At 38.3% G+C, this 27,087-nt stretch overlaps 1 long non-coding RNA gene across 2 annotated transcripts in view; it reads right to left on the bottom strand.

Annotated features, from left to right (window-relative positions):
- The window catches only part of LOC144018121 (uncharacterized), an 85,316-nt gene that overhangs the window by 17,747 nt on the left and 40,482 nt on the right, over nucleotides 1-27,087 (bottom strand). For both annotated transcript variants that reach the window (XR_013283346.1, XR_013283347.1), the window contains exon 3: nucleotides 3,492-3,588. This is a non-coding gene — a long non-coding RNA (uncharacterized LOC144018121). The remainder of the gene's footprint in view (nucleotides 1-3,491; nucleotides 3,589-27,087) is intronic.

Here is a 27,087-nt window from a genome sequence, read left to right as displayed (position 1 = left end):
GGGTGCCACTCAGCGCCCTAATCGCCGCCGTGACTGACGCCCGGGCCCTCGCCTTTGATGGCGGCGGCGGCGGCAGCGGGGGGGTTTTAACCGGCGGATCATCGGCGTGAGCCAGTCGGCGTGCGGCGAAGATGAGGCTTCGGATCCAGCTTAGTATGAAGATGACGCTGATGATTACCTTCACATGTGTCGTGCAAATACGTCAGACAGAAAATACTCGCATGTTGTACTTAAAAGTACAAAATACTGAAATCAAGCTTCAGTAAAAGTACTGTAAAAAGTAAGGAGCACATAAAACATCAACATGGCCAATTATTCATAAACAAACTCATGGTGGGAATGCTGAAGTGATTTCGATTCTCTACACGAAACAACTCCCACATAGTACTTCCGATTTAAAACATTCAAATTTCAACTTGCGTCAAAAATTCACGCCCTTCCGGGATATTTATCGTCTGATTCCACATAACTTGCAGTATTTGCAAATTTAGCATTTAATATCAACTTTTCCCCATTCATTTTCAATGGGACAGACATTGAACTTTCTCCAAGTATCACTTTCCACGCCCACTTTTGTACATATAACCGACTGTCATTACCAGGTTTCCGATACTGCTCGGTGGCACAGTTGGTAGAAGTGCATTGTCCATTAATCAGGAGGTCATAATTTATCTCTCAATTTACTTCATAAGCATTCCACATGCATTCAAATCTTAGCATTCAGCTAGCGTTCAGCATTACCACGCAATTTCTCCAGAAATTGCACTTTGTCGAGTTTTCAATGGGACTGACATAGAACTTTTTCTGAATACCACTTTCCACGCCCACTTCCATACATACAAGTGATCATCATTGCCAGGTGTCGGGTATTGCTCGGTGGGGCAGTCGGCAACTAGTAAGCAGGAGGTTGCAAGTTCAAATCCCACCCCCTGACTTTACATTGCAAATATAAACCATTATGCTAAGTAATATGCATGTATACCAACTGACTATGTATAACCAACTATCAGGAAGTGGATTATAATTTCGCTGAAAGGATTAAATGCATGTCAGCTTTCAGTATCAGATGACACTTTTCAAAAATAAATAGAAAAAAATTAGCCACGAATTTGAACAAGTCAAGTTAGCTCAGTACTTGGAGCATTTGGCTGCCACCACGGAGTGCCTGGGTTCAAACCCCGCTTGGACCACACTTTAGTACATTCGATGTTTCGATACCGACTGACTATCATGTCAGGAAATGGATTATAATTTCTCTGAAATGATTAAATCACACCTTAGACCCTTTTGTTTGTATTCATTTGGCATTTAACTACAATTAAAAAATATATGTAATTTTCACGTAAATTATCATTCAATTGACTTCATAAACACATGCATTCAAACCTTAGCATTCAACTTTCCAGCATTCCCACGCAATTTCTGCAGAAATTGCACTTTGCCTCGTTTTATGTATTATTTGAATGCATTATATTAATTGTTACACATTTGTTTTTTTTTCGGTTTGTTCTTTCAAGTTTTAAAAGTTGTTGTTGATAAGTGAATAAACACATTTTGAAATCAGTGAAATGACAAATTTTTTTGTGCAGGATTTTTAGCAAATGTCTATTTCTATGCTATTTTTCCTAAAATATCTTTAAACTATATAATTAAAAACCCCTTTAAAAAAATGTTTGAATTTTTTTAATGACATCTCTATTACAATAAGGAAAGATTGATTTGTGTTTCGTAGCATTGTCATGTCATTCATTAATTAAACTCGCAATTGCATGACGGTGAAGTAAAGATGCTTGAAAAATCTACTTATGTACAGTAACAAATGATGTGTACTTCAGTGCTTATTATTATTATTATTATTATTATTATTATTCTCCTCCACTCAAGGACCAAAGGAGATGACAAAGCCCGAGTTGCACAGAGTGTGCGTATTTGTGTGCGTGTGTGTGACTTCGAGAGTGTGACAAGACGGCAAATCTGAAGTACACATGTAATCGTGCGATTATGATAATTCACGTCAAGTGTCATCCGAGGTGATATCCTTCCCTCGTCGCGTTTGAGTCCGTCAGCCGCGAGGTCGTCGGCGGGAAATCTTGACAAGTCACGCTCGCAACCAGGAGGAAGTCGACATCTCTCTTTCTCTCTCTCTCAAAAACCCAACGCATGATTTTGTAGCCTTCAACATAACATAGCATGAAGCTTCTATGTCAATGTCACACTTATACCGCATTTAATCAAATATATATATAAATGTGTTTTATATATGCTAATATTTAAATATGTTTTCAAAAGACCAAATTCTTGTGTTTTTGTCAATAGCAATGATAATTTAGTCCAAGCTTTTTTTTATTTTTTTTAATTTATTTATTTATTTTTTACCGATTGAAGGGGAATATTTGTCTCAAAATTATTTACACAAATACTGTATAGCCACAATTTTTCATATGCATGATTATATCCATCATTTTAGATCCACAAATGTGTTTCTCACATCTATAAATATACCAGCGATTAATACATGGAAAAAAAAAATGTTATGTGTGCATTTATCATGACTTTTCATTCATAAATACTCAATCGTGCCTGTGAATTGCTGAATCGATCAACAGGTATGCGCATTTATTTTTCTGACAACCAGTTTGACGATATTTGTTATATACGTTCACATGTGATGAAATGCCATCCTTACTCCGTCCGCTAGGGGGCAGTACTGCTACCTCTGTTGAACGACAAACGAGTCATCTCCCTTTTTTTTGTTGGTTGCTTAATAATTAAATATTGAAAAATGTAAAATCAGCTTTTATCAGATATTCTGTGTTTCTTTAACGCAAGTGGAGAAGCAAAATACAACCCATAATTTGTTTCCAACAAGATTGCTTTGCCTTGACTCAAAAGTTCTTCTTCTTCTTCTTCTTGTTCAAGGCACTTTTTTTGGGGCTACATTTTGTGTCCATAAAATCTCATTTTAGACTAAAATAAAAGTCAGCAATTTGTGTTTGAAGCAGCTGCAGGCCCCGAATTGCAATTTGTGACGGGCTTCAATTCAAGGTTGCGTTTTTTTTTTTGAATGTAGTGCTTCTAATGAAGCATTAACTGGTGTCACTTTGTGGGCCACTAACGGGCGCGCTCAGTTCTGCTTGTCTGCATGATCACAGTTTGGGCGAGGAAGTCAATTATAATGAAGGCCGAGATGGTCCAATTAGCGTTCAAAGTGCGCTTGCCGGCTAATTAGGTGTCGGCGTTACGACTCCGCCTTTTTTTCGCCGGCGTGACATGGATGACGGGAATATTAGCCTGATAGCTATTTCTTTTTTTTCTTTCTTTCTTTCTTTTTTTTTCCCCCAACCATGGTTGAACCTCTTTTGTCATAACCCCGCCCCTCTCATCCCACTTTTTCATCCACTCGCCGGCAAGACCCCACCCGACCCCATCTTCACTCTCTGCTCACCATACATACCACCACCCTCACTCCACATTCCAGCAGGTTTGCTCACCTTCCCAATTGCCGATCCCTCGTTTCTTTCCTTTCTTCCCTTTTGCAATTGGTCCTTCCTCGTTCTGCCTTCGCGTTTCCTCCCACGAGACGTCAGCCTTTGGAAAGTGGACAATTAAAACCAAGCAATGAGGAGAGACCAAAAAAAAAAAAAAAGCTGGAAGGGTTTTTGATGGCAGCTTTAATTTGAAAGAGTGGACATGAAGCTTCTTTCTTTTTCTTTTTTTGTTACATAAAAGAAATGTGTGAGCAAAGTGAGTTTGATCTTGATGAGCTTTCACACGCTCATAAATTATTAAAACCCTTCAGCCTTTTTTTTTTTTTTTTTTTAAAGATATATATTTTTTCTGTGCTACCAATCAAATGTTGAGTATGAATATAAAAGAAGACATATTTTAAGAACTCGACATGGTGCACTCTTTAACTCCTTGAAAGAAAAGATTTTTTTGCTCTCTGGTCGATACAAAATGTTTTATTATTGTAGATATTATTCGTAACATTGTTTCTTTGCAATATATTAAAACAATAACAACAATAATAATAATATGCAATCAGATCAAAATTAATATACAAATTTTTATAATGTACTATTAGCCAGGCTAATGACAGTATTATAATTAAAATAATGATAATAATAATAATGTACCCAGTTGTTTAGAAATCGTGTTTTTTGTTTACTTAGAAGATTCCGTTAATAATAATAATAATAATAATAATTATTATTATTATTATTATTATTATTATTATTATTATTATTATTACTATTATTATTATTAAGCTATGTCTAAAAAAAAATTTAAAAAAAAATGACCAAAAATAAATGCGGGGGGTGCTGGAGCCTATCTCAGCTGGCTCTGGGCAGTAGGCGGGGTTCACCCTGAACTGTTTGTCAGCCAATTGCAGGGCACACAGAGACGAACAACCAAAATAATAATAAAAAAAAACACACATTTATTCATTCACTTACTTATAATTAAAAAAATAGATGTTACAATATATTAATTATTAATTGAAATCAACGGAACATTTGCATTGAAAAAAAAACTGTTATGTTTTCCTCAATGTATCTTAATTGAATATTCGATTACATTTAAAATATATTAGCCTCATTATTATTATTATTATTATTATTAGCATTATTAGCATTATTATTAAGTTATGTCCAAAAAAATAAAAAATAAATGACAAAAAATAAATGATAAAATAATCAACAAAATACATGTATTCATTCATGTACTTATAATAACAAATAGATGATACAATATATTCATTATTATTATTTGAAATCAAAATTTGTATAAAACAAAAAAAAAACAGAATTTGGTCATGATTGTAATCAAGTATGTTTTCCCCAAATGTATCTTAATTGAATATTCGATTACATTTCAAACATTTTACTCTCTTAGAATTATTCCCCTTGAAAATGAAGGATTTTCCCAAATTATTGTAACAACAATTTATGGTGTCAGAATATGAGTGACTGACACGTGAAGTCACACACTCGCGCGCGCGCGCGTGTGCGCTTTGCAGGTGGCGGCGAGCGACGGATTAAAGGATGAATGCGTGATTTATTAGCTGCCGCTGTCGTGCTGCTGAGATGGATTACTACACGTTACCTTTGACCCCACTTACCAAGCTCCGGCCTGGTTGCGGAAGCGTGTGCGTGGACGCGTGCGCGCGCGCGCTTGCGCTGGGCCGGCTGTAATCTTGTGACAGGATGAGACTCGTTGATCGATGGCCTAATGAACGCTTTGTTTCGTTGGGCCAATAACAAAAAGTCGGCGGCGCTGCGGGCTCAAGTCAAGAATTTCTCTCAAGAAACACTTCAAACTTGTTTACAATTCACAGACTCATTTTCAAGTTGTTGCTGTTGAACATATTTGACTTATCATCACACATTGGAATTCATTTAGTCATGCCTTTGTTTGTTTGTACTGCTGTTTTGGTTAGCAACAGCGATCAAATGAACTAATGGAGTCAGCTTTTTAACATCCAACAACAACAAATGACGTCTAATGAGCGCTTATGGTAACATTTGCTAATTGCTAACAGCGAGTCCCGCCCTTGCGCCGAGCTCGTCACGATGTGACACTTATGGATTTCCCAGCATGCCGCGCTGGCGAGACAATCGTTTGCCGAGCGTCTTCTTGGGGCTCTCGGATGGATTATTCGGGTGACGGGGCCGGCGCGGTTTACATTTTGATTGATGTTGTCGGAAAGCCAAAAATCAAAGAATCCATCTTTTTTTGGCCGCTTTCTGGCAGCTTCGCGATGACGAATGCGCTCGTCCAAAGCCGGCTGCCGCTCCTTTTAATTGCTAACGTCGCTAGCTGCTTGCCGCCACAGTTTGGGCGCCGTCTGTCCGTCCGTCCGTCCGTCCCGACGACCGTCCCAAAAATATCTGCTCATCGTTGCTGGATTCAGAAACTCAGACATGGCACTGGAAATAACTCCAAATGAAGAAGAATGAAATAAATATTCTAACATTTTGTGAGCACATTCTGCCAAGTTTGTGGTCGCAATTTTGCATTTTATGGCCACAATGTCATTTTTCACGTGCGGCGGTACCGCCGATTTGCGCCGATTTGCGCCGAGCGTCTCTGCTAAATGATTCACGAGGCGGCCACTGGGAGCGCGGCGAGCTAATGGCTCACGTAATGGCCGCCGACTTTCAAGTGTAAATTCCGCATGTATTTTTCATGTCGGAGCAAAATGGCAGACAGGGTTCGGATGCTCCCAAAAGTGCTCATCGATTTTTTTTTATTTGATTTTTTTTTTTTTTTTTATTCCCACATGTACGTCCGTCAGCTAATTGCTAAAAACAGCTCATGTGGTAAACACGTGTTGTAAATAAACATGTAAATAAATCAAAAGGCTTCTCGCGCTGCCTGAGAATCAATGATGCAAAAACGAGCGAGGCAATAAATTCCTTCACATCAGCCACAGCAGCGAGATGAGATGTTTTTTTTTCCCAATGTATATAGCTGTTTTTAATAAAGCGTAATTGTAGTTTGTAACGTTGAATAATTGAAGTGTTGAGGCGCACGAAGGATGCCACACCTCCTTCCGCTTTGTAAAAACATCAGTCTTGATTTCCATGATGGCCGTGTTGGAAAATGAAAAAAAACAACAACAACAACATAAAACATAAAAACTGGGAAAAAAATGTCAAAGCTGAAATATATATTATTATTTTTTTAAGTGAACACATGAATTAAAATGAATACATCCAAGAAATTCATATATAAAAAAATTATTGCTGGCATGGGGTGGAATCTCTTAAATCACAAAGTGTGCATAGATGAAAGTGCACACACACAAAAACATAAAAATTGGAAAAATATGTCAAAGCTGATATATTAAAAAAAATTAAAAAAGTAAATACATGAATTAAAGTGAATACATCCAAGAAATTCATGTAAAAATATTGCTGGCATGGGATGAAAATCTCATAAATCACAATTTGGTAAATTTAATATATTTTTTTATTATTATTTTGTCAAAAATTGATTGGACACGAAAGTGTGCATAGATTAAAGTGCACACACAAAAAAAAAACATAACCAAGGGAGAATATAGACTATAATAATAATAATAATAATTATTATTATTATTATTATAAATTCGGTGAAAGCTAACAAAAAATACAAAATACTAATATTTGATTAAAAATAAAACTTTTTTTTTTCATTGTTTAAAATATATAACATTGGTCATGATCAAAGTAGAAATAGAAAAATATATTTAAAAAAAATCCACCAAAAAAAATCCACAACTAAATTACGTAATTACAAAATGAAGTTCGCCACAGCTAATAATAAATATAAGAGTAAAACCGTAAACAGCCGTAACTCTAATGACAAATGTAAAAAATGTGTCATTCACATTTCGAAAAACGTGAAATTACTCTCTTTGGAAATCAAATTGTCCCACTCACTTTTGTTTCCTCACTTTTGTTTGAACCAACCAATCAGAGGACAGAACAACGATGCGAGGACCAATTGAAAACCCGATTGGTTAAAGAGAAAGTTTCATTGCAAATAATGTAACCAGTAAAAAAAATGTAAACAACAACTGCAGATCATATTCACATGGCTGAAATCTGATTGGACCAAAATAAAAAATAAAAAAAATAAAAAAATCTTGGAAGCAGCACAGCCAAAGCAAACGCGAGCAAATGCACGAGAATCGAGTGCTGGGGACAAGTTGAAAGTCAAAAAGTCGACCCCGGTTGGAGGACGCTCACATTTTTTGTGGAAAAATATTTGTTGACAGGTAAAGAAGCGCGGCGTTGATGTGGTTAAGTAGGTTAATCGCCGCCCGGCGCCGCCATCCATCACCGACCAATTTAGCCGCCGCCGCCGCCGCCAGCGCCAGCGCGAGGAGAGCTAAAAGTTCTTTTCTCTTTCGCGCCGCAGCCAAGATGACATTTAATTTTTCATATCTCCTGTGTGGATTTTTTGGCAGCGCTGATGCAATTTAACAGTGCGCGGGCGTCAAATTGGGCAATGAATCACCGCCGGGCAGGGTGTCAAGGGCGTGGCTTCTTTAAAAACAACACCCCCCCCACCCCAACAAACGCTCGCCTCTCTCGTCTTCCCCCCAACAACATGTTGACGCAACGTTAATTATGTCGGCGTTAGCTATGAGCAAATGAAAATTTTTTTCATCGAAATTTAATTTGCATTATTTTCCAAATATTTTTTTGTTTCGCTTTGATTTTTCATTTTTACTTTTAGTCATATATATATATATATATATATATATATTAGGGGAGTTAAAAATCGATTCGACAATATATCGCGATATTACATCGCGCAATTCTCGAATCGATTCAATCGGCGGCCGAATCGATTTTTAAACATCCATTGATGTAAAAATATTCAACAAAACCTTCACACCTTGATCATGGAAAAATGTTCTATTAATTAATGGGACATGAAGCCTCAATATTTTATTTCAATGCTGATCTGACATGAAACAGATCTTTCATCTTAATTTATTTTGTTTTCGATGTATATTATTTGATTGATTTCATTTTCTTCTTGATTTTCAAACAAGCTCGACAAACGTGGGCGAGTCAGGTCTCGTCTCTCGGCGAACTTTGACCCCGCCCCCAACGCCAGACAAAGAGCGCCATAGCGTGTGCGTGCTTTTAAAAGGTCCACATGTGATGTTTGACAAAGAGCACGGTGGGCACAAATCAATAAAACCGCCTCCGCGAGATGGACCCACCGAAACACACAAACGCACGCACGCACGCGCACGCACACGCCGACTTTCATCATTCCACCCCCCCCCCCTTCCCCCGACTGCTGTAACTACCTTTATGATGAGTGCTTAGCACTTTTTATTTTATTTGAAAAAAAAGCACTATTTTTATTGGAGTTAGATTGAACTTTTTATTTAATGATGGCATTCAACTTTTTGCACATTTTGAAATCATATTTATTGTATCATTTCATTTGTATTCACCCTTATTGCATTGTACTGCATTCTGTATTTTTTTTTGTTCATTTAATTAAAATTTGTTAAAATTTCATTGCATTTTTCAGTTTTCCAATTACATACAATACATGATTTTTTTTACATTTATTTTAGAACTTATTTGATTTTGTATAGTTTCTTTTTTGCTTTATATTAATTGTTGTATTTAGTTTTTCATCTTATTTTATTTAGTACTTTGATTTATTTTTTATTTCAAATATTTTTCAGTGTTTTTCTATCATTTAATTACTTTTAATATGATTTTTTTAAACTAAAATTTATTCCCATTATTTATTTATTGTATTTATTTTTTAATGTTCATTTATTTTACACGTGAGCACTTGTTTTTTAAATGCTCTTTACATTTTTTTAATATATATAATTTAAAGTAAAAAAAGATAACCTAGTACTCTTATTCCTTATTTATTGTAGAATTTTTTTTATTTGTATTCACTCTTATTGCATTGTACTGTATTCTGTATTTTTTTTGTCCATTGAATTAAAAATCGTTAGAAGTTCATTTTATTTAATTTTTCAGTTTCCTAATTACATATATGATTTATTTTATTTTGTATAGATTCTTTTTTTCTGTATATTAATTGTTGTGTTTATTTTTTCCATCTTATTTTATTTAGTACTTTGATAAAAAAAAAACAATATTTCAAATATGTTAAATTTTTTATCATTTAATTACTTTTAATATGATTTTTTTAAATTACAATTTATTCCAATTGTTTTTTTTATTGCATTTTTTTTGCTCTGTTCATGTATTTTAAAGTTGAGCACTTGTTTTTAAAGTGCTCTAGAAACGTCATTTGAGAATGATTATTTTGCTTGATTTTTGATTTTGTTTACTTTGACCCTATTCGATTTTAATTTCTTATTTCCTCCCAAGTCCAAGCCTCCACCCGCCTCCCTTACAACTGCTTGTGACCCCCCCCAATTCCTCCAGTCCAGATGAACCCAAACAAGCAAAAAATGGACTGACAAGACTTTTGACACCAGCCGTTTATTAGCCCCATTGAGCAGCGTTTAGAGTCAGAGTAGAGTTGAGGGGGACAATTTGGGGGGGGTGTTTAGGTGGGTAACTTCCATCTCCGAGCAACTATTGGTCAGGGTCAGCGTGAGGGGAAAATGAGTGTTTATTCTCGCAGAAAAGCGCGCATGATGAATTGTGTCAATTTGTATGCTAAAGAATTTTAGCGCTACTTGTTAGGAGGACGTAAGTCAAGCCACATAAATCGTAATTTCCGGACTTCAACACGCTCAAATCGTCACGTGTGCTCATTCTGCTGCAAAATTACGTCTGAAGGGGCTTGCGGGCACGAAACCCCTCCCCCCCAAAAAAATATGCCTGGAAGTTTTTGAAAATTCATCCCCCAAAGCTGGTTTTGACTTTGCAGGCTGAAATTTGCCTGTCATAAGTGGACCCACAAAAAAAAAAAAAAAAAAAAAAAGTCTCAAGAAGCCATGGCCAAAAAGACAAAGGAAGTCCGCCATTTTGGTTTGAAGTGGACATTTTTGAGGGAATTGTTTTTGGTTGCTACCAAATTTGAACCACATATCCTACACAGATGAACAACACCCAATTGTCAATCATTTTTGCTTGCTTTATTACGTGTGGGCAGAGCATATAAACAACAAATTGGAAATTGCTCTATAGCGTCCCGCTGAATTTCATTCAGTCGACCATTCATCACTTAGCAACATGAAATTTGTTAGCATATCGATCAGTGGTAGACCCACGAAAAAATAACAAATAAAATCTAAAACTAAATAGGAAGTCAGCCATTTTAATATGTGGCCTCTTTAAGATGAATTTGAAAAGATAAATAAAATACATAAATAAATAATAATAATAATAAAAAAATAATAAAACCAAATGGAAAAAATAAAAAACAATTAAAAACTTAAAAAAAACAATTAAAAACTTTTAAAAAAAATAAATAAAAACAAAATAATGTTTAAAAAACAAAAATAAAAAAAATGTAAAAATTATAATTAATTAATTAAAGACGAATTTGGTCTTCATTCCTTCAAAAATGTCTTCACATAAAAATGCTACATAAACAATACATAAATAAATACAATAAAATAAAATAAAAAATACAAAATAAAATAAAATTAAAAAAAAATACAAAAACAAATAAATAAATACAAGACAAATTTGGTCTTAATTCCTTCCAAACTTCCTTCACCTAAAAATGCTGTCCGTTTGATTTTCTTCGTTCGTTCGTTTTGGCTGGGAGAACATTTTTATTGTGTCCGGTCTCACGGAAAGTTCAGACTTCAAAATACATCATTGTTGTATTTGAAATTCATCGTAGCGGCGCAAATAACAAAAACATACTTTTCGACCAATCGATTTGCGCGCAACGTCATCCGCGACAGAATTTGTGTTTGTGATTGACGTTATTTGTCGCCGTGTCTTCGCTGACGAACGTTCGTTTGCGTTCATAAGCTGCGAAACGACACGTTTGCTTCGTTTCGCTCGTCTTCTGGCAGCTAATAAATATGCAAATGAGCGTCACCTGGTGCCGGCGTGGACGAGCGGGCTTCTTCTCGCCGTCTCCTGCACATGTATTAGTCATTATTGAACATAATAATGGCTTTTAGGAGCCGCCGCTCGCCTCCCGTGAATTATTCAACCCGAGCGGGGGGGCAAGGCGTCACGGAGAGCCAGGTGAGGCCGACGACGAGAGGCCTTTGAATTATTGATTTGATTCTATTCAACTTTTCAACAACTGCCATCTTGTTTTTTTTGTTTTTTTTTCACGCGCACACGCATTTGCACACACATTGTGAACGCTGATTTCAAGTGGCGTTAATTTACGCTTGCGCGCGCTGTTAAGCTGTCGCCCGATGATTAACAAAGTCAAGCTAGGCAAGACCGCTTACTTCAGCAAATGGATGGGTGGAGCCTCCACTGTATGTGTTTATGTGGCAGCCATTGTTAGCGACATTTTTTTTCTTCTTCCTTTTAACCGTTACACGTTGTTTGGGCCAAATTTGACTGAAGTAAAAATATAATTTTCCACATTGAAATTGGATGACTTTTCGTTACTTCGCAGATTTACTTCACGCGGATTCACTATATCACGGATTTGTATTTGGGTCCAAAATTCATATATTACGGGGTTTATCTTGGTTGCAGCTCGCTACATCGCGGATCTTTCAGAGATTATTGAGTAGGAGGTGTGTAAACTTGTGCAACTACCATCATGTTGACTTTTCTATTAGGCATGTAACGATATCGAAACATCACGGTACGCTATTATCACGATATGAAGGTCACATTACGATTATTATCACGATATTGTGGGGAGGTTGGCGATACAAAAAAAGGTCACCAAATTGCAATATAGGAAAAAAAAAGAAAAGAAAAAAAAGCTCATACTTAAAAAAAAAAACAATATTGTGCTTTTGTACGTGCATATAAACAACCTACAATTTCGAATAACACTTAATATTGGGGCACTTGATTGCTAATGGAAGCACACATTGAGTTCTCCATATATTGACTCGGTTCAAAAGAATATTACGTTCCCCTTCATCTGATCATTAGCACAGATTTTAAACATGGAAGGGCCAAAACATGCCTTGTGAAAATTAAACTGCACTAAGAAACTAGCCACCAGTGAGTGCTAGAACTGCACAAATGGAACTCAACCTGACTTTTTCTTTTTTGAACAGATGTGCTGCTTTTAATATCGTGACATGACAACGCCGATTATATTGTGGCAATTTTAATATATTGATCTAGCTGAATTGATCTCAAATTCAGTGATGCAATGTCGCCATCTGCAGGGACCTGCTAGTCATTATGATGGTTTACAAACAGCAATTTCACAGACAATCTTTCCTGTTGAGAAACACCACAAAGTTATACGCTTGGCGAAGGTGAATTTGAGTTGTCGAATATAAACGTCTACGGTAGCGAATGTATCTGTAGTCCATAATCTCATATCGACAATTATTATGACGATATTCCTGACCTGGATCAAAATTGAACATCGTACGCGTGCATGGAAAATGAACGGTACCTAAGCGAATATTTCACTCTGGGGGCAGCCAGCCGGCAGACAATATGAATTATCTTAATTTGTGAGCCGTCACCTCGAATTAACGGGACAGCAGGGGGCGGGGTGTTGAGGACGCTCTCTCGACAGGCGACACGCGTTACAAAGTTAAATCAACAAGGCGCTCGTCTTTGAAGGCGCACTCGGTGATGTCGCCCGGCGCCGGCGGCCATTTGAACATCAGCTGTCAGCGCGCCGATGCACGTGCGCGGCGGCACGCGCGCGGCGGGACGCATCCAAGCATCGCGGGGAACGTCACACGGCCTGCGTTCACGTCTTTGCCAATTAGAACACGTCTGTCGTCATTAGAACAACTTTCGAGTTCAGATTCCGTGTTGTGCGTTTGTTTCGGCGTGTTGGAGATTTGACACCAAATTTTTTTGCTGCCTTGCACACGTAATGGCTTCTCAGGCATGGCTTCGTGAGACTTTTTTGTGAGTCTACGCATCATAGGCATGAAAACAAAATTTGATATGACCACGTTAAACGGCCTTTTGAGGCTGACATTTTCAAAAACGGCTGAAAACCGAGAAATGGTCTAAATGACCAAAAACATGTCAGCTTTAAACCAAAATGGTAGTCTTTGTTTTTGGGGGTGGGTGCTTGAGACTTTTTTGTGGGTCTACTCATGATAGACATTGCTATTAAAATTCATTTTTGCTAAACCAATTTAGTTTCAGGAGGTGAATTTAAAAAAAGAAAAAGACAAAAATCTTGAAATGGCCAAAACGACACCAAAATGTTCACTTTGAACAAAAATGACTGACTTTCTGTATCCAAGCAGGGTTTCTTTTTTTTTCTTCTTTTGTAGAAAACAGACACGACTACTAAATTCCATGCTGATAAGTCAAACTTGCTACAGGGTTTGAATTTTCCAGAATTGCAAAACATCAAGAAAGGGACAAAATGACCGCAAAATTGTCGCTTCAAACCAAAATGGCAGACTTCCTGTGTATTTTCAGGCGTGACTTCTTCAGACTTTTTCGTGGGTCTACTCGTGATATACATGGCTATTAAATTTCATGTTGCTGACTCAATCTAGCCGAATTTCTTAAACAAAAATTCAGAAATCTTGAAATGAGCAAAATGACCGCAAAATTGTTGCTTCAAACCAAAATAGCAGACTTCCTGTGTATTTTCAGGCATGGCTTCTTCAGACTTTTTTGTGGGTCTACTCATGATATACATTGCTATTAAATTTCATGTTGCTAACTCAATCTAGCCGAATTTCTTAAACAAAAAGTCAGAAATCTTGAAATGAGCAAAATGACCGCAAAATTGTTGCTTCAAACCAAAATAGCAGACTTCCTGTGTATTTTCAGGCATGGCTTCTTCAGACTTTTTTGTGGGTCTACTCATGATATACATTGCTATTAAATTTCATGTTGCTAACTCAATCTAGCCGAATTTCTTAAACAAAAATTCAGAAATCTTGAAATGAGCAAAATGACCGCAAAATTGTTGCTTCAAACCAAAATAGCAGACTTCCTGTGTATTTTCAGGCATGGCTTCTTCAGACTTTTTTGTGGGTCTACTCATGATATACATTGCTATTAAATTTCATGTTGCTAACTCAATCTAGCCGAATTTCTTAAACAAAAAGTCAGAAATCTTGAAATGAGCAAAATGACCGCAAAATTGTTGCTTCAAACCAAAATAGCAGACTTCCTGTGTATTTTCAGGCGTGACTTCTTCAGACTTTTTTGTGGGTCTACTCATGATATACATTGCTATTAAATTTCATGTTGCTAACTCAATCTAGCTGAATTTCAAAAAAAAAAAAAAAAAAAAGTCAGAAATCTTGAAATGAGCAAAATGACACGAAAATGTCCTATTTGAACAAAAACAACTGACTTTGTTACCTTTCTGGCATGGTTTTGTCAGAATTTTTTTGTGGGTTAATTTCTAATGGAAATTTTTACCAGTCAAAGTGTCTTTGGTGGTGGAATTTTTCAGAAAATTAACCATTTGGAAACGGACAAAAACTGATCTTAAAATTGTTGCTTCAAACCAAAATGGCAGACTTCGTGTTCAGGCTTTTTTGGTCGCTCTGTGTTCACAAGCAGGACTTACGACCAAATGTAAACATCACCAGGATGAACTTGGCTGGCAAATTTGGTGAGTTTTTGAGAACGGCAAAGGTCTGAAAACGGGGATTTTAGTGGTCCCTTGATTGCCTTGCAACGACAAACATATCGTCAAGCGAAAAGCTCTCAGACTGTCAATCACGGCGCCGCGACGGCCGCGGGACACGATGAGCGGCCGTGACACGTTCCCTCACGACTCAGCGACCAATCAGGCGTCGGCGCGCGGCGTTGGGCGAGACGCGCTCGCCTTCCTGCCACTTTGTAGCATCGCATTAGCGTAATGAGCGCGGGAGTGGCGACCTGTCAACATCGCTCACGCTCCATCCCGCCTTGACGCCCGGCACACGCGCGGATGCGTGCGTGATGTTGTTTGTCCACTTCACTGTCAAGGTTGTTGTTCTCTTATTTGATCGCATCAAAAAAGAAGCCGTCAAATTTGCACTTTAGTAGTGGAGCTGTCATTTGGTTGCATTATTGCTATTCAGAGTGGACATACTTTTTCTTTTTTTTTCCAAGAAAATTCCGTTTGTGTTAAAATTGTGTGTATATCCTGAAGAGCTGACGCTGAATCATAAACTTTATTGAAACAATTCAAATCCATTGCGATGAACGCCATGAACAAAACTTTGAATGAAAAATGAAAATGTACCATAAATTTGCATATGCCACGATGGTCCTCACCTGTGGAATGGCCTGCCGGAGAGCATCACGTCTGCAGAGAATATTGATGTTTTTAAGAGGAGGCTTAAGACTTACTTTTTTTTTTTTTTTTTATATTTTAATGTGTTTATCCCCTTTTATTTATTTAACTTTTAATCTATATTGTCTTGTAGCTTTGTTTTTATTTATTTATTTTATTTTCTATCGTGTTTAACTGTTTTCTTTTAGTGTTTAAATGTTTTTATTTGGTCGTTCTTAAATTTTTAGCTCCAGTGTGAGCCTCCACAGTGAGAGGGATGCTTGGTCTTCATCCATCTCACTGTGGATGAACTCCTCCTGGGTGCCTTTCCTTACAGGGTACTTCTGTGCCCCGCCATGTTGTGGTTTTCATGTGTTTGTTGGGTTTTGGGTGTGTCTGTGATCATGGGGATGGGGGGGCTTTTTCTTTCTTTTCTTTTATTGCATTATGGATGTCCAGCACTTTGAGTTGCATTTTAAATGTATGAAAGGTGCTATATAAATAAAGTTGATTGATTGATTGATATACATTTTGCAAGTGCGAGTCTTACAAAACAGCGCAGAAACTTAATTGAATTGTGGATATGTAGAACAAATTTGAAATCAGAACGGTTTGAATCATTTAAGTCATGTGGACGGAGGACATATGCTGCATTCGAGGATGGTAGGAAGTTAGACTTTTTCCGAGTTCAAACCAGGAAGTGCGTACGGGAACGCCCCCTTGAACTCAGAAATTCCACTTCCAAAGTCGGGGGGGAAAAAATAAAAGGACCCCGACTACACTGACGGACTACAAATGATGTTGATGTCACACAATGATGACCCGCTCGGAAACACAGACCGTGAATGGTAAAACACAATTTACTCGATTATAAAACGAGACAGCTTTCTTCATTCATAAATATTCGGCATGACTTCACATAACGCAACGTACGTGACAGTATGCATGAAATTATACTATTTAATTGTATGGAATGCTTATGAAACTGGATGTGGTTACATCAGTTCAAAACAGACACTTGATCTCACGGTCACGACCCAAACATAACCCTTGCATGACCCTAGTCACGACAGTAGACATAACCCCTGCATGACCCTAGTCATGACAGTACCCCCCTCTCAAAGGACGCCTGCTGGCGGACCCCTAGGTTTAAACATAACCCTTACATGACTTTAGTCATGACAGTAAGCATAACCCTTGCATGACCCTAGTCATGACAGTCAGCATAACCCTTGCATGACCCTAGACATGACAATATTTGGGGATTTTACTGACTAATTTGGGGAAGGTAACAAAGAGTTCCCAAGATGTCCTGAAAGTTCGGACAATATGAGACATAAATACTTCGTCAGATCTGCGAAAGGATTTTGTAGTCGGGATTGTCTGAAATGAAGTGTGGAAGGAGGACGTACATGTCAAAAGCCGCTTCATTTGGGAACATAATAAATAGTTCCCAAGATGAGCTGAACATTTTGAGGTTGGAATGGTTTGGCTCTGTCACGATGTGGAAGGAGATACGTTTGTAAAATGTCTTTAAACTTAACTTTTCCCCAAATATTCTGAAAATTTGTGGCTTATGAGACTGACATATACATCGTACGATGTCCTAATCATTTTGAAGCGATGTTGAATTGTTGAGAAATGTGGAAAAGACCTCAATTTGAGAACTTTGGTGAAGGTGAAAACCTTCCCGAAATAGATCAAAACGTCGTGCATTCATTTGGGAATGTTGTCATGGAAAACGTGGAATCGAAACAAAAAGTAGGAATTTTGGAAAACTTTTCAAGTTCAGCTCGCTAACATTCTTACGCAGTCATTGGCCGGGCTATGTGTCAATCATTACCGGCAGCACCAATGATTGGCCTTCTTCTCACCAAGAGCAAGGAGGTCCTGGTTGGGGATTAAAAAAAAAAAAAAAAAAAAAATGGTCTAGGTCCCGGAAGGTGAAAGTTTACGCGTCTGACGCGAGGGCCAGCCGGAGATCAAAAAGTAATTGGCCCTTTTACTTCTTCTCCACCCCCACGAGGATTTACAAGCTTCCTCCGCAAATGACTGTCAGCTTCTTTACTACGGTCAAACGCTGAAGGATAAACTCGCTCGGCATCAAGTGTGCGTGCGCGCGTGCGTACGTGCGCCATGTTTATGTGCGTACGAACGCAGCGTGACTCATTGAGGCTGAAATCAACCTTACAAATGTGACGTGAAGCTTAAGCGTGCTTGAGGCTGATGCGACATGCCACCGTGTTCGTGCGTGCGCGCGTGTTGCCTCTTCCTTCCACTTCCTGCTTAGCATCAACGTGAACGGGCGAAGTGAGACGTCCAAAGCGGACACTAGTCCAATCAATTATTATTATTATTAGTATCAATTATTCATGGTCGAGCGCCGTCATATTAGCGTCGCTCACCGGGGCCGTTCTCATGTTTCGTTCATGTTCCCACGCTTAGAAAGGGCCACCGAAAAGCCATCAAGACAATGTGGGCTCACAAGACCATTCAGACTTGATTTATTTTTCAGGATTATCTTTGGGTGTTTTGGAATGTAAAAAAAAAATCAAAAACATTACATGAATTTCATTTAAAAATTAGTACAAATTAGCCCGGCCTTATAATCTAATATTTTACTTCTTTTCATGTATGTTGTAAAAAAAAAACTAAATTAAAAAATAAAATAAAATAAATAAATAAATAAAATAAAAATAAAAAATCATTTTGGGTCACATGATTATATGTTTTTTTGTTGTTGTTGTTTTTTTTTAGTGTATTGGTATTTTGAGTATGAAAAGTGTTGATTAAAAAATTTTAATTTGACTTTGTATATTTTTAACACGTTTGTACTTTAAATAAAAAAAAAAAAAAACTATATTCAAAAACAAATCATGAAGCATTTTTCATTGTGGAAATGCTGAAAGCATCCCACGTGTGTTATTCAGATTTGTATTCTTGCCGAGAAACAACTCTCTCGTAATACTTCCGAGTTACACCCTTCAAATTTCAACTTGCTTCAAAAATTCACACCTTCCGGGGTAGATATCGTCTGACTCCACATTACGTACAGTACTCGCACAATTTAATGCTAAATATGAACTTTTCCCCATTCATTTTCAATGGGACTGCTATTGAACTTTTTCTAAGTCCCACTTCCATACATACAACTGACCATCATTACCGGCTCGCTGATACTGCTCAGTGGAGCACTTGGCTCAATGCGTTGTTTAGTAACCAGGAGGTCGCGGGTTCAAATCCCACCTCCGACTGTACATTGCAAATATATCCATGGCAATAATGCTTAGTGATGTAAATGTATACCAACTGACTATCGTACCAGGAAATGCATTATAATTTCACTGAAAATGCACGATGACGTTCATCAGATGGATATTTTTAAAATACATACGCTTTTAGCCATGAATTTGAACAAGGCAAGTTAGCTGAGTCCTTAGAGCAATTAATTGCCTCCCCCACTGACAACCTGCGTTGAAACCCCGCTTGGACCACGTTTTAGTACATTCGATGGTTTGATACCAACTGACTTTCAGATCAGGAAATTATTATAATTTTCAGCATTCCCACGCAATTTCTCCAGAAATTGCACTTGGTCTAGTTTAGTTCATTATTGATATTTGTGATGTAAAAAGTGAGTGTTGAAAGAGCTTCATCAATTTGGGCAATGTGACTTGTTTTGTGGGTTGGCATGCAGCATGCAGACGTTCTCATGTTTCATTCATGTTCCCACGCCAAGGTGCCACATAAACACTCACGCAACTAATGTATTATGTTTAGATGTGGGGGGGGGCATGGTTTATTCATGCCAGTGGATGGAAGGGCGGCCGTCATTGGACATTACCGCACTGTCACATTAGTGACTTAAAGGGGCCAGCGCGCTTCACTAAAGGTGGTGCAAAAAAAAAAAAAAAAAAGCGGCGAGGGGACGAGATTGGAAAGGATTGACCGCATGCATGAGGAACGCCGTTTCCGGCGGGACGTGCCATTTGCTCGGGTGGGGGGGTAACAGAGACTCTTTTGATTTGACGTGACGTCTGCAGAGAGGTCAAACATGTGACCTTTGAACTCTTGTTGCACTAAAAGCCCCGTGTCAAATATTCATCGTTGGTTAGAAATGTACATTGAGGCCATCAAGCCAATGTTGGCTCACATAATCATTCAATAACATGGAGTGTCAATTTGACTCGATTTAGACAGACTTAGTTTTAGAGTAAACTAACATTTACACGAGGAATAGAGTAAAATAAAAAAATAAAACTCACTCAAGGGATGAGGTTCGACATCATGACCTTCAGCTCAGGACACTGAAACACTACCGCCTGAGCTATGATCTTTATAATAATAATAATAATAATAATAATAATAATTAGGATAGTGATGATGATGATGATGATGATTATTATTAATTATTAAAGCGCTACATAAAAGCATTATTAATAATTAATTATAAATATAATATAATAATAATAATAAGAATTATTATTATTATTACTATTATTCTTCTTCTTATTATTATTAATAATAATAATATCAATATTATTATTATTATCCATCCATCCATCCATCCATTTTCTTGACCACTTATTCCTTATTATTATTATTATTACTATTATTATTATTATTATTATTATTTCCAATGCATTTAGTGGAAGTCAATTCGGCCAAATTTCAACTGATCATTTTTTAGTTAGTTAGTTAGTTAGTTAGTTAATCATGACTGAAGCGGTTGGTGAGATGAAATTGGATGGCAAGCAAAAGACAAACGTCGGCGCGCGATGTCCTCACGCGTGATCACTTTTCCATTTTGCAAAGAAAAGAAAAAAAAAAAAAACAGCGATCTAGTGGCGATGTGGCCTTTTTCCAAAATGCCACAAAGATGTTAACATATTGCAAAGCCGGAAGAACCTGATCAGGCGTCGGAGTTTTGTTACAGGCAGCAAATGTTACATTTGCATGACGAGACAAGCGGTCGCTTGACTGCGTCGTGGCGCTTGCTAACGTTTGGTACCTGCGGACCTCCAGCGCCAGGCGACTTCCATGACCGCTTAATACGAACGCGATCATATCGCATTTCACAACTCGAGGAGGCTAATTCGAGTTTTGTCATTTTGCAAGGAGGGTCATTTCAAGTTATACGGCTCGAAATAAATCTGATTGTATTGGTTCAGGAATCAGTTCCAGTGCTCAAATAGTTGACGTTTCGCCACAGAATGAGTTTGCGATGCGCAGTTTAGATTGACATGGCAACTCATCAATGCTGAGATCTGATTGGACCAAAAACTAAATCAATCCAACATCCATTAACAGGCTTCAAATGGACTTTACACAGGCCAGACAAACCTTGTGTTCTGCTTCTTCTACTCTCGTATTCCAAAGCAGCGAGCGCCTCAAACCTTGAGACGCTGCGCGCACGCACACACACGCCCACAAACAAAAATACACACAAAGAGCCTTAGGCTGTTGTCACACATACGCAGACGCCATCGTGGATGCATACAAATGCGTTTTTGTCTTCGTAAAGGACGACAAACGCAAGCTAAGTCTCTCAAACGCAGTCTGTGCGCAGCCATTGGTCGGCCTACGTGTCAATCAGCCTCACTGATTGGTTGCTCTTGTCACAAATCATCTTTTCTGGCCTGACATGTCAATCATTGCAAGGTAGGTTTGTCAGAGTTTGGTTTTTTCTCGTCTCGTCGTGAAACTGATGTATTTTATTTCATTTGGAAGTCACAAGCTGTACGTCAAGACACAAAACTTTCTCACTGCAGCGTCGTCACCCGTTGGTGCCATCAGGTTGTTTTCTGGCGCCGTCAGTCAGCCGCTTGGGATCCAGTCGAGATGTTTTTTTTTTTGTTTTTTTTAGCTGTGAGTGACAAGCGGCCTCACTTCAGCTCGTCTCCTCCGTCTTGACAGCTCCGCGGAACCGCTCGGCCCTTTTTACACCCCCCATCTGACACGGCCACTTTATCTGCAGAGTATCAGCGGCGCCCCCTTAATTCAAGGCCAAGCGGACGTGTCACCCTCGGGTGTCGGCACGTCAGCGCCACTTGCAGACGGACGCCTTATCAGATGGGCCGGCCGCCGGATTAGCGAGAGCGAGTGATAAGCGGCATCACGCGGAATGACAGGCGCTCCGCTACCGGCGCAGGTGGGGGACTCGGGTCACCTGGTTTGACTTGAGCCAGTGTTTGGTTGACAGTTTTGGGACTTTGGACTTGTTTGGTAAAGTCTTGACTTGGATGCTCCGATTTGGTAATCCTGACACTCAACTTGGTGCCGGTGGACCAATTTTAGGACTTGCTAGGCTAAAGCTTACGAAAGACTCGACTTGACTTGACTTGACTTGAACTACATGATTTGATCAGTCTTGCCAGTCTGCATTTTCAGGAATGTCTGGCTTTTGTTTTTGATTATTAATTTTTGAATAGTAAGCACATTTATCAATCTTTGTTTTGTCCATATTAGTGTTCATTTTGTCTGCCATTTTTAAAGGGATCCTTGACTCCTTGAGCCATTTTCAGTAGTAAAAAGTGAATATTTTGTCTATAATTAATGTGGCAACTTCATTATTTTTCATGTACAATTAATACCTTTAAAAAGTAATTTTTCTACTTGCTGTCGACTGCTGATGACATCACCTGTGCTCAGGAAGTAGGTAACGGCCAATCATGGCTCGCCTGTTTTCTGGGTTTGGTCAGTAAACTGAGCCACGATTGGTCGTTACCTGCTTCCTGAGCACAGGTGATGTCATCAAAATTTACTTTGTACATGAAAAATAATGAAGTTATCAAATTCATTCTGGACAAAATATTAACTTTTCACTGCTGAAAATGGTTCAATGAGTCAAGTATCCCTTTAAATTTAGTCTCAGTTTTAGTCCAATTTCAGTCACGCTTGTTAGTTTTTAACCTCATCCCATTTTTATTGAGTCCATTTTTAGTCGACTAAGTAGCATTTTAGTCTTTATTTTAGTCCAAGAAAACATCATTTTTTCATCTAGTTTTAATCAACAAAAACTGTCAATGTTTTAGTCCAGTTTTAGTCAGGACAGCCATTTTGCCACGTATATTTGTTTTGTCAGCAGATTATAATGAACCTATTTTATTGTTGACAGAAAGAGATTTGCAAGATTGGTGACACGGTGTGCCCTGTTTCAAAGGTTCCGAAAGTTGACTCATAACATTGCGTTTTTACAAGGTGTTCTTTCCTTTGATCTTTCCTCTGGTCTCCTGACCTTATGAACTTCACAACTCTGGCGAGACTCTGAAGTATCTGGTTAAGGTGAAGGGATTTTTATTATTATTATTTATAAGACTGCTGAAAGAACAATGCCAATCAAACCATTTTGAGGTTTGGAGTTGTTCCCCTGAGAAAACTTTTGCAACCAGACACTCTGCATGATCGTTGAAGATCTCTGAGAGGCTCTTTAAGTCAATCATTACAGGTAGCACCACTGATTGGTCCGTTACGTCACAGTCTTTGTACAACTATCGTCTTGTCGACATGTCAGTCTTTGCAGAAGGTTGCGTTTAGAAAATTGCGTCTCGCATTTCACTTTTGTTGGAAAATTCCGCTGGCGCGGTGTCGTCATCGTTCGCACGTATAAACGAGCGGCGTCAGATATCAAACCGTCACACTTTTTCCTTTTCTATTTTCCATCTCATCTCATCACCGGTCGCGTCCGTCTGGCACTTTTTGTTTGCGGCCGATGCGTCGTCTCGGCTCCCGAGCGATGCGACGCATCAAGTCGTAACGGACGCCGGCGGCGGCGGCTGACGGACTCCTGACGCCGACGGCGGCTGTCGGCTCGGCTGACGGCTGCCCGTCTCATCGGGACGGCCGTCTTATCAAGCCGGCCGCGTCCCGTCGGGCCGCCCTCCTCGCCGTGACGCGATGAGAGCTGATGGGCGACAACGGCGCGTTAGCGGGAGGCCCCGGGGCGTCAACGAGCCTGACAGACGCCACTTTTTGCGCCTTTAATCCCGCCTGCTCCTCAAACGCGACAAAGATTGAGGTTGACTTGCACTGTCGGCAAGGAGGGAAAATGAAGACGTTACAATCGCACTTGGATGACAGTTGAGCTCTGTGGGGCTCAAAGACGAGAAAGGAAATCTATCAGATCTTTAATTGGACGTATTGATTGACCTTTTCTTTTGGTCAAAGTAACTACTAAGCGTTAAACTAATTGAGTTAAGCTGTACGTTAACGTATAACTTGCTTTACAGAGAATACCCTTATATAAATACATATATATATATATATATACATATGTATATAAATAAGGGTAAAAATAAATAAATAAATCAGAAAACAGGACAAAAATTACTGTATGTTTTTTTCATACCTCAATTTTAAATTTCAGAACTAAAAAAAAAAAGGGAGTTTAAAGTTGAATGTCTATCAGGCTGTACCATGTGACTTCTGCCAGCCAATCAGTTGGACAGTCATGATTTTCATTTCATTTTCATGAACGTAATTAATCAATATTATTTTTCTTATTACGTAATACAAATGTCATTAAAAATGAATGTAATGCTACAAAAGAAAAACAATTAAAATTGACGTTATTACGTTGATATTGAATTGTTTTGATAAAAACCTCATGAACGGCGTACTGACCAGGCACAGTGACAAAAAAAATCTGCAGCGTGATTATACCACACAGTCAACTTAATAACTCCTTACAATAATAAAACAAATTCAAATCATTTTTATCACAGAAAAATCTTGGACATAATTACATCTCTCCTCTAACTGGCAAATAAAATAAGAAGGTAAGCAGACAATAATGTGAAGAAGGTTGACGACAGCGTAAATGATCACTTTTGCCATTTATTTTTATGACATTTTGCTTTCAGGAAAGACGAGGATCCGTATGAGTCGTCGTTCATGCCGGTGGAGTCATTCTTTGAAGTTGTCTAATTAGCTATCAAATGTACATATGAAATTGCTTATGCATCATCCATTTAACACGCAAACACCTTCTGTTTTCTGGCTATTATTCACTCGTGTGTTGGGTGTGTGCGTGCGTGCGCGCGTGTGTGCAGGGCGCGCTTATTAAGCGGCTATCGATCGTGATTTGATTAAACTCCTGCTAATTTGCCACAAAGCAGCAGGACGTTTAATCAAATAAAAAAAATCAATAGAGGCGGCGCTAGCTGGCTACATGGCGGCGGCAACGAGGACGACGCGGGCTAAGCGGCCCGCTAATAAATGACCAAGGCGGGTTCTCCAGAATGTTGTCATTCGGGAAGGACGGGCGAGGAACGAACGTGCGGGTCGTGGCGCTTTCAGAAGCAAATCGTAAAACGGTGATTCTCAAAGTCTGCGTAATTGTGGGAATGCTTTTCAGCATTCCCACATATGTTATTGTGATTTTTATTCTCCACACTTTTTTGCCGCGTAACAACTGTCACATAACACTTCCAATTTACACTGTTCAAATTTCAACGAGCTTCAAAAGTGGATGCCTCCCGGGGTATATATCGTCTGGTTCCACATTACTTTGCACAATTTAATGTTTAAAATCAACTTTTCCCCATTCATTTTCAATGGGACTTAGATTGGACTTTTTCAAAGTACACTTTCCACACCCACTTCCATACATATAAATTATCATCATTTCCAGGTGTGTGATACTGCTCGGTGGCATAGTTGGTAAAGTGCATTGCCCAGTAACCAGGAGGTCATCATTTCATAATATATCTCTCAATTTACTTCATAAGAATTTCACATGTATTCAAATCTTAGCATTCAGCTTTTAGCCTTCAGTTTTCAGCATTTCCACGCAATTTCTCCAGAAATTGCACTTAGTCTAGTTGTAGGAATGCTGAAGCATTCCCACCTATAGTAACCAGGAGGTCATCATTTCATAATTTAGCTCTCAATTTACTTCATAAGCATTCCACATGCATTCAAATTTTAACATTTAGCTATTGGCATTCAGCATTTCCATGCAATTTCTCCAGAAATTGCACTTGTCTAGTTACTGTAGTGCTGCAGCTGTCGAATAATTTTGATATTCAAATGATATTTAATATGTATTATTTAGTAAAAACTCCTTTTCACTACTACAGTTACTCTTTACCAACTGTTTATTTTTAAACCTACATTTCAATTGAATCATTGTTTAAATATATTTTGTGAATTTCCATCACATCAATTTTTGAATGAACTTGTCAAGTAGTGACAAAATTTGATTTTTTTAAAAATCCACTTTGTTTTAGTTAATTAAAATCAACGAAAAAACAAAACAAAAAACAATTTTGGTAACGAAGTAAAATTAAAAACAAAAATCCTTCTTTTTAAAAACAATAACAAACTACATTTTGTGTTTACAAAACAAACTATAATTATAGCAAAAATGTCCTTCGTTTTAATCTTTGCTAATTAATTTGGGAATGATTTGAAGTTGATTTATTTTGATATGAAGCGAAAGAAGGACATTTGAAAGTGTCTCACAAAGAAGTGACGTCATCGAGCAGCAGCCAATAGAAAAGCACCTTCAGATGACATCGCTCCCATGCTGTTTTTTTTAATAATGCGCACAAGTAATACACCTTTTTAAAAACAAAAACTAATATTGACTAACTACAACTAAGCTAATACGAAACATTACATAACTAAAACTAATAAGAACTAACAGAACCACCCTGAAAACTAATTGAAACTAACTCAATTTAAAAAAAAAAAAACACAAAAGGAACTAAAATGAAAATTCCAAAAGTAGAATAATAGTTTGTTTGAAATGGCGATACGTGAATTCAATTCATTAATTGTTCCTTTCCTTGGAGGAGTTTGGATGCGGCCTTCGCAATGCCCCACCCCCCACCCCAATTGGCGGGGTTGACAAACAATTTGGCGTGTTGGCCAAGTCACCAAGCAGCTGCCTGGGGGTCAGCGGGTCAGCGTTTGCGTTAGACGTCAATTACGGCTTCGCCGCGTTATCCCGCCTCTCGCCTATTTATCTTCATCACGCCGTCACCTCCACACGCACACACACACTCCGAAGTAGTCGCGCTTCCTTATCCCTCGTCAACATTTTGCCGCCGTCTATCAAAGGTGTTTGTTTATGGTCATCTTTCATGCTTGTGGGAAACTCACCCCTCCCCCTCCCCAGAGACTCAATTATATGAACACTTATGCTTTTTTGTGTCCTGCTGATTGTTCACCTTCATCATACATCTTTGACTCACTCATGCATCTTCGTTTGGTGACATAAGCGTCGAGCGCAGCAATTCTTATTTCGGTGCCTGAGCACAG

The sequence above is a fragment of the Festucalex cinctus genome, chromosome 4, assembly GCF_051991245.1.
Source record: "Festucalex cinctus isolate MCC-2025b chromosome 4, RoL_Fcin_1.0, whole genome shotgun sequence".
NCBI classification, from domain to species: Eukaryota; Metazoa; Chordata; class Actinopteri; order Syngnathiformes; family Syngnathidae; genus Festucalex; species Festucalex cinctus.
Note: the sequence above shows the minus strand (reverse complement) of the source record. Positions and strands in the feature narration are given on the sequence as shown.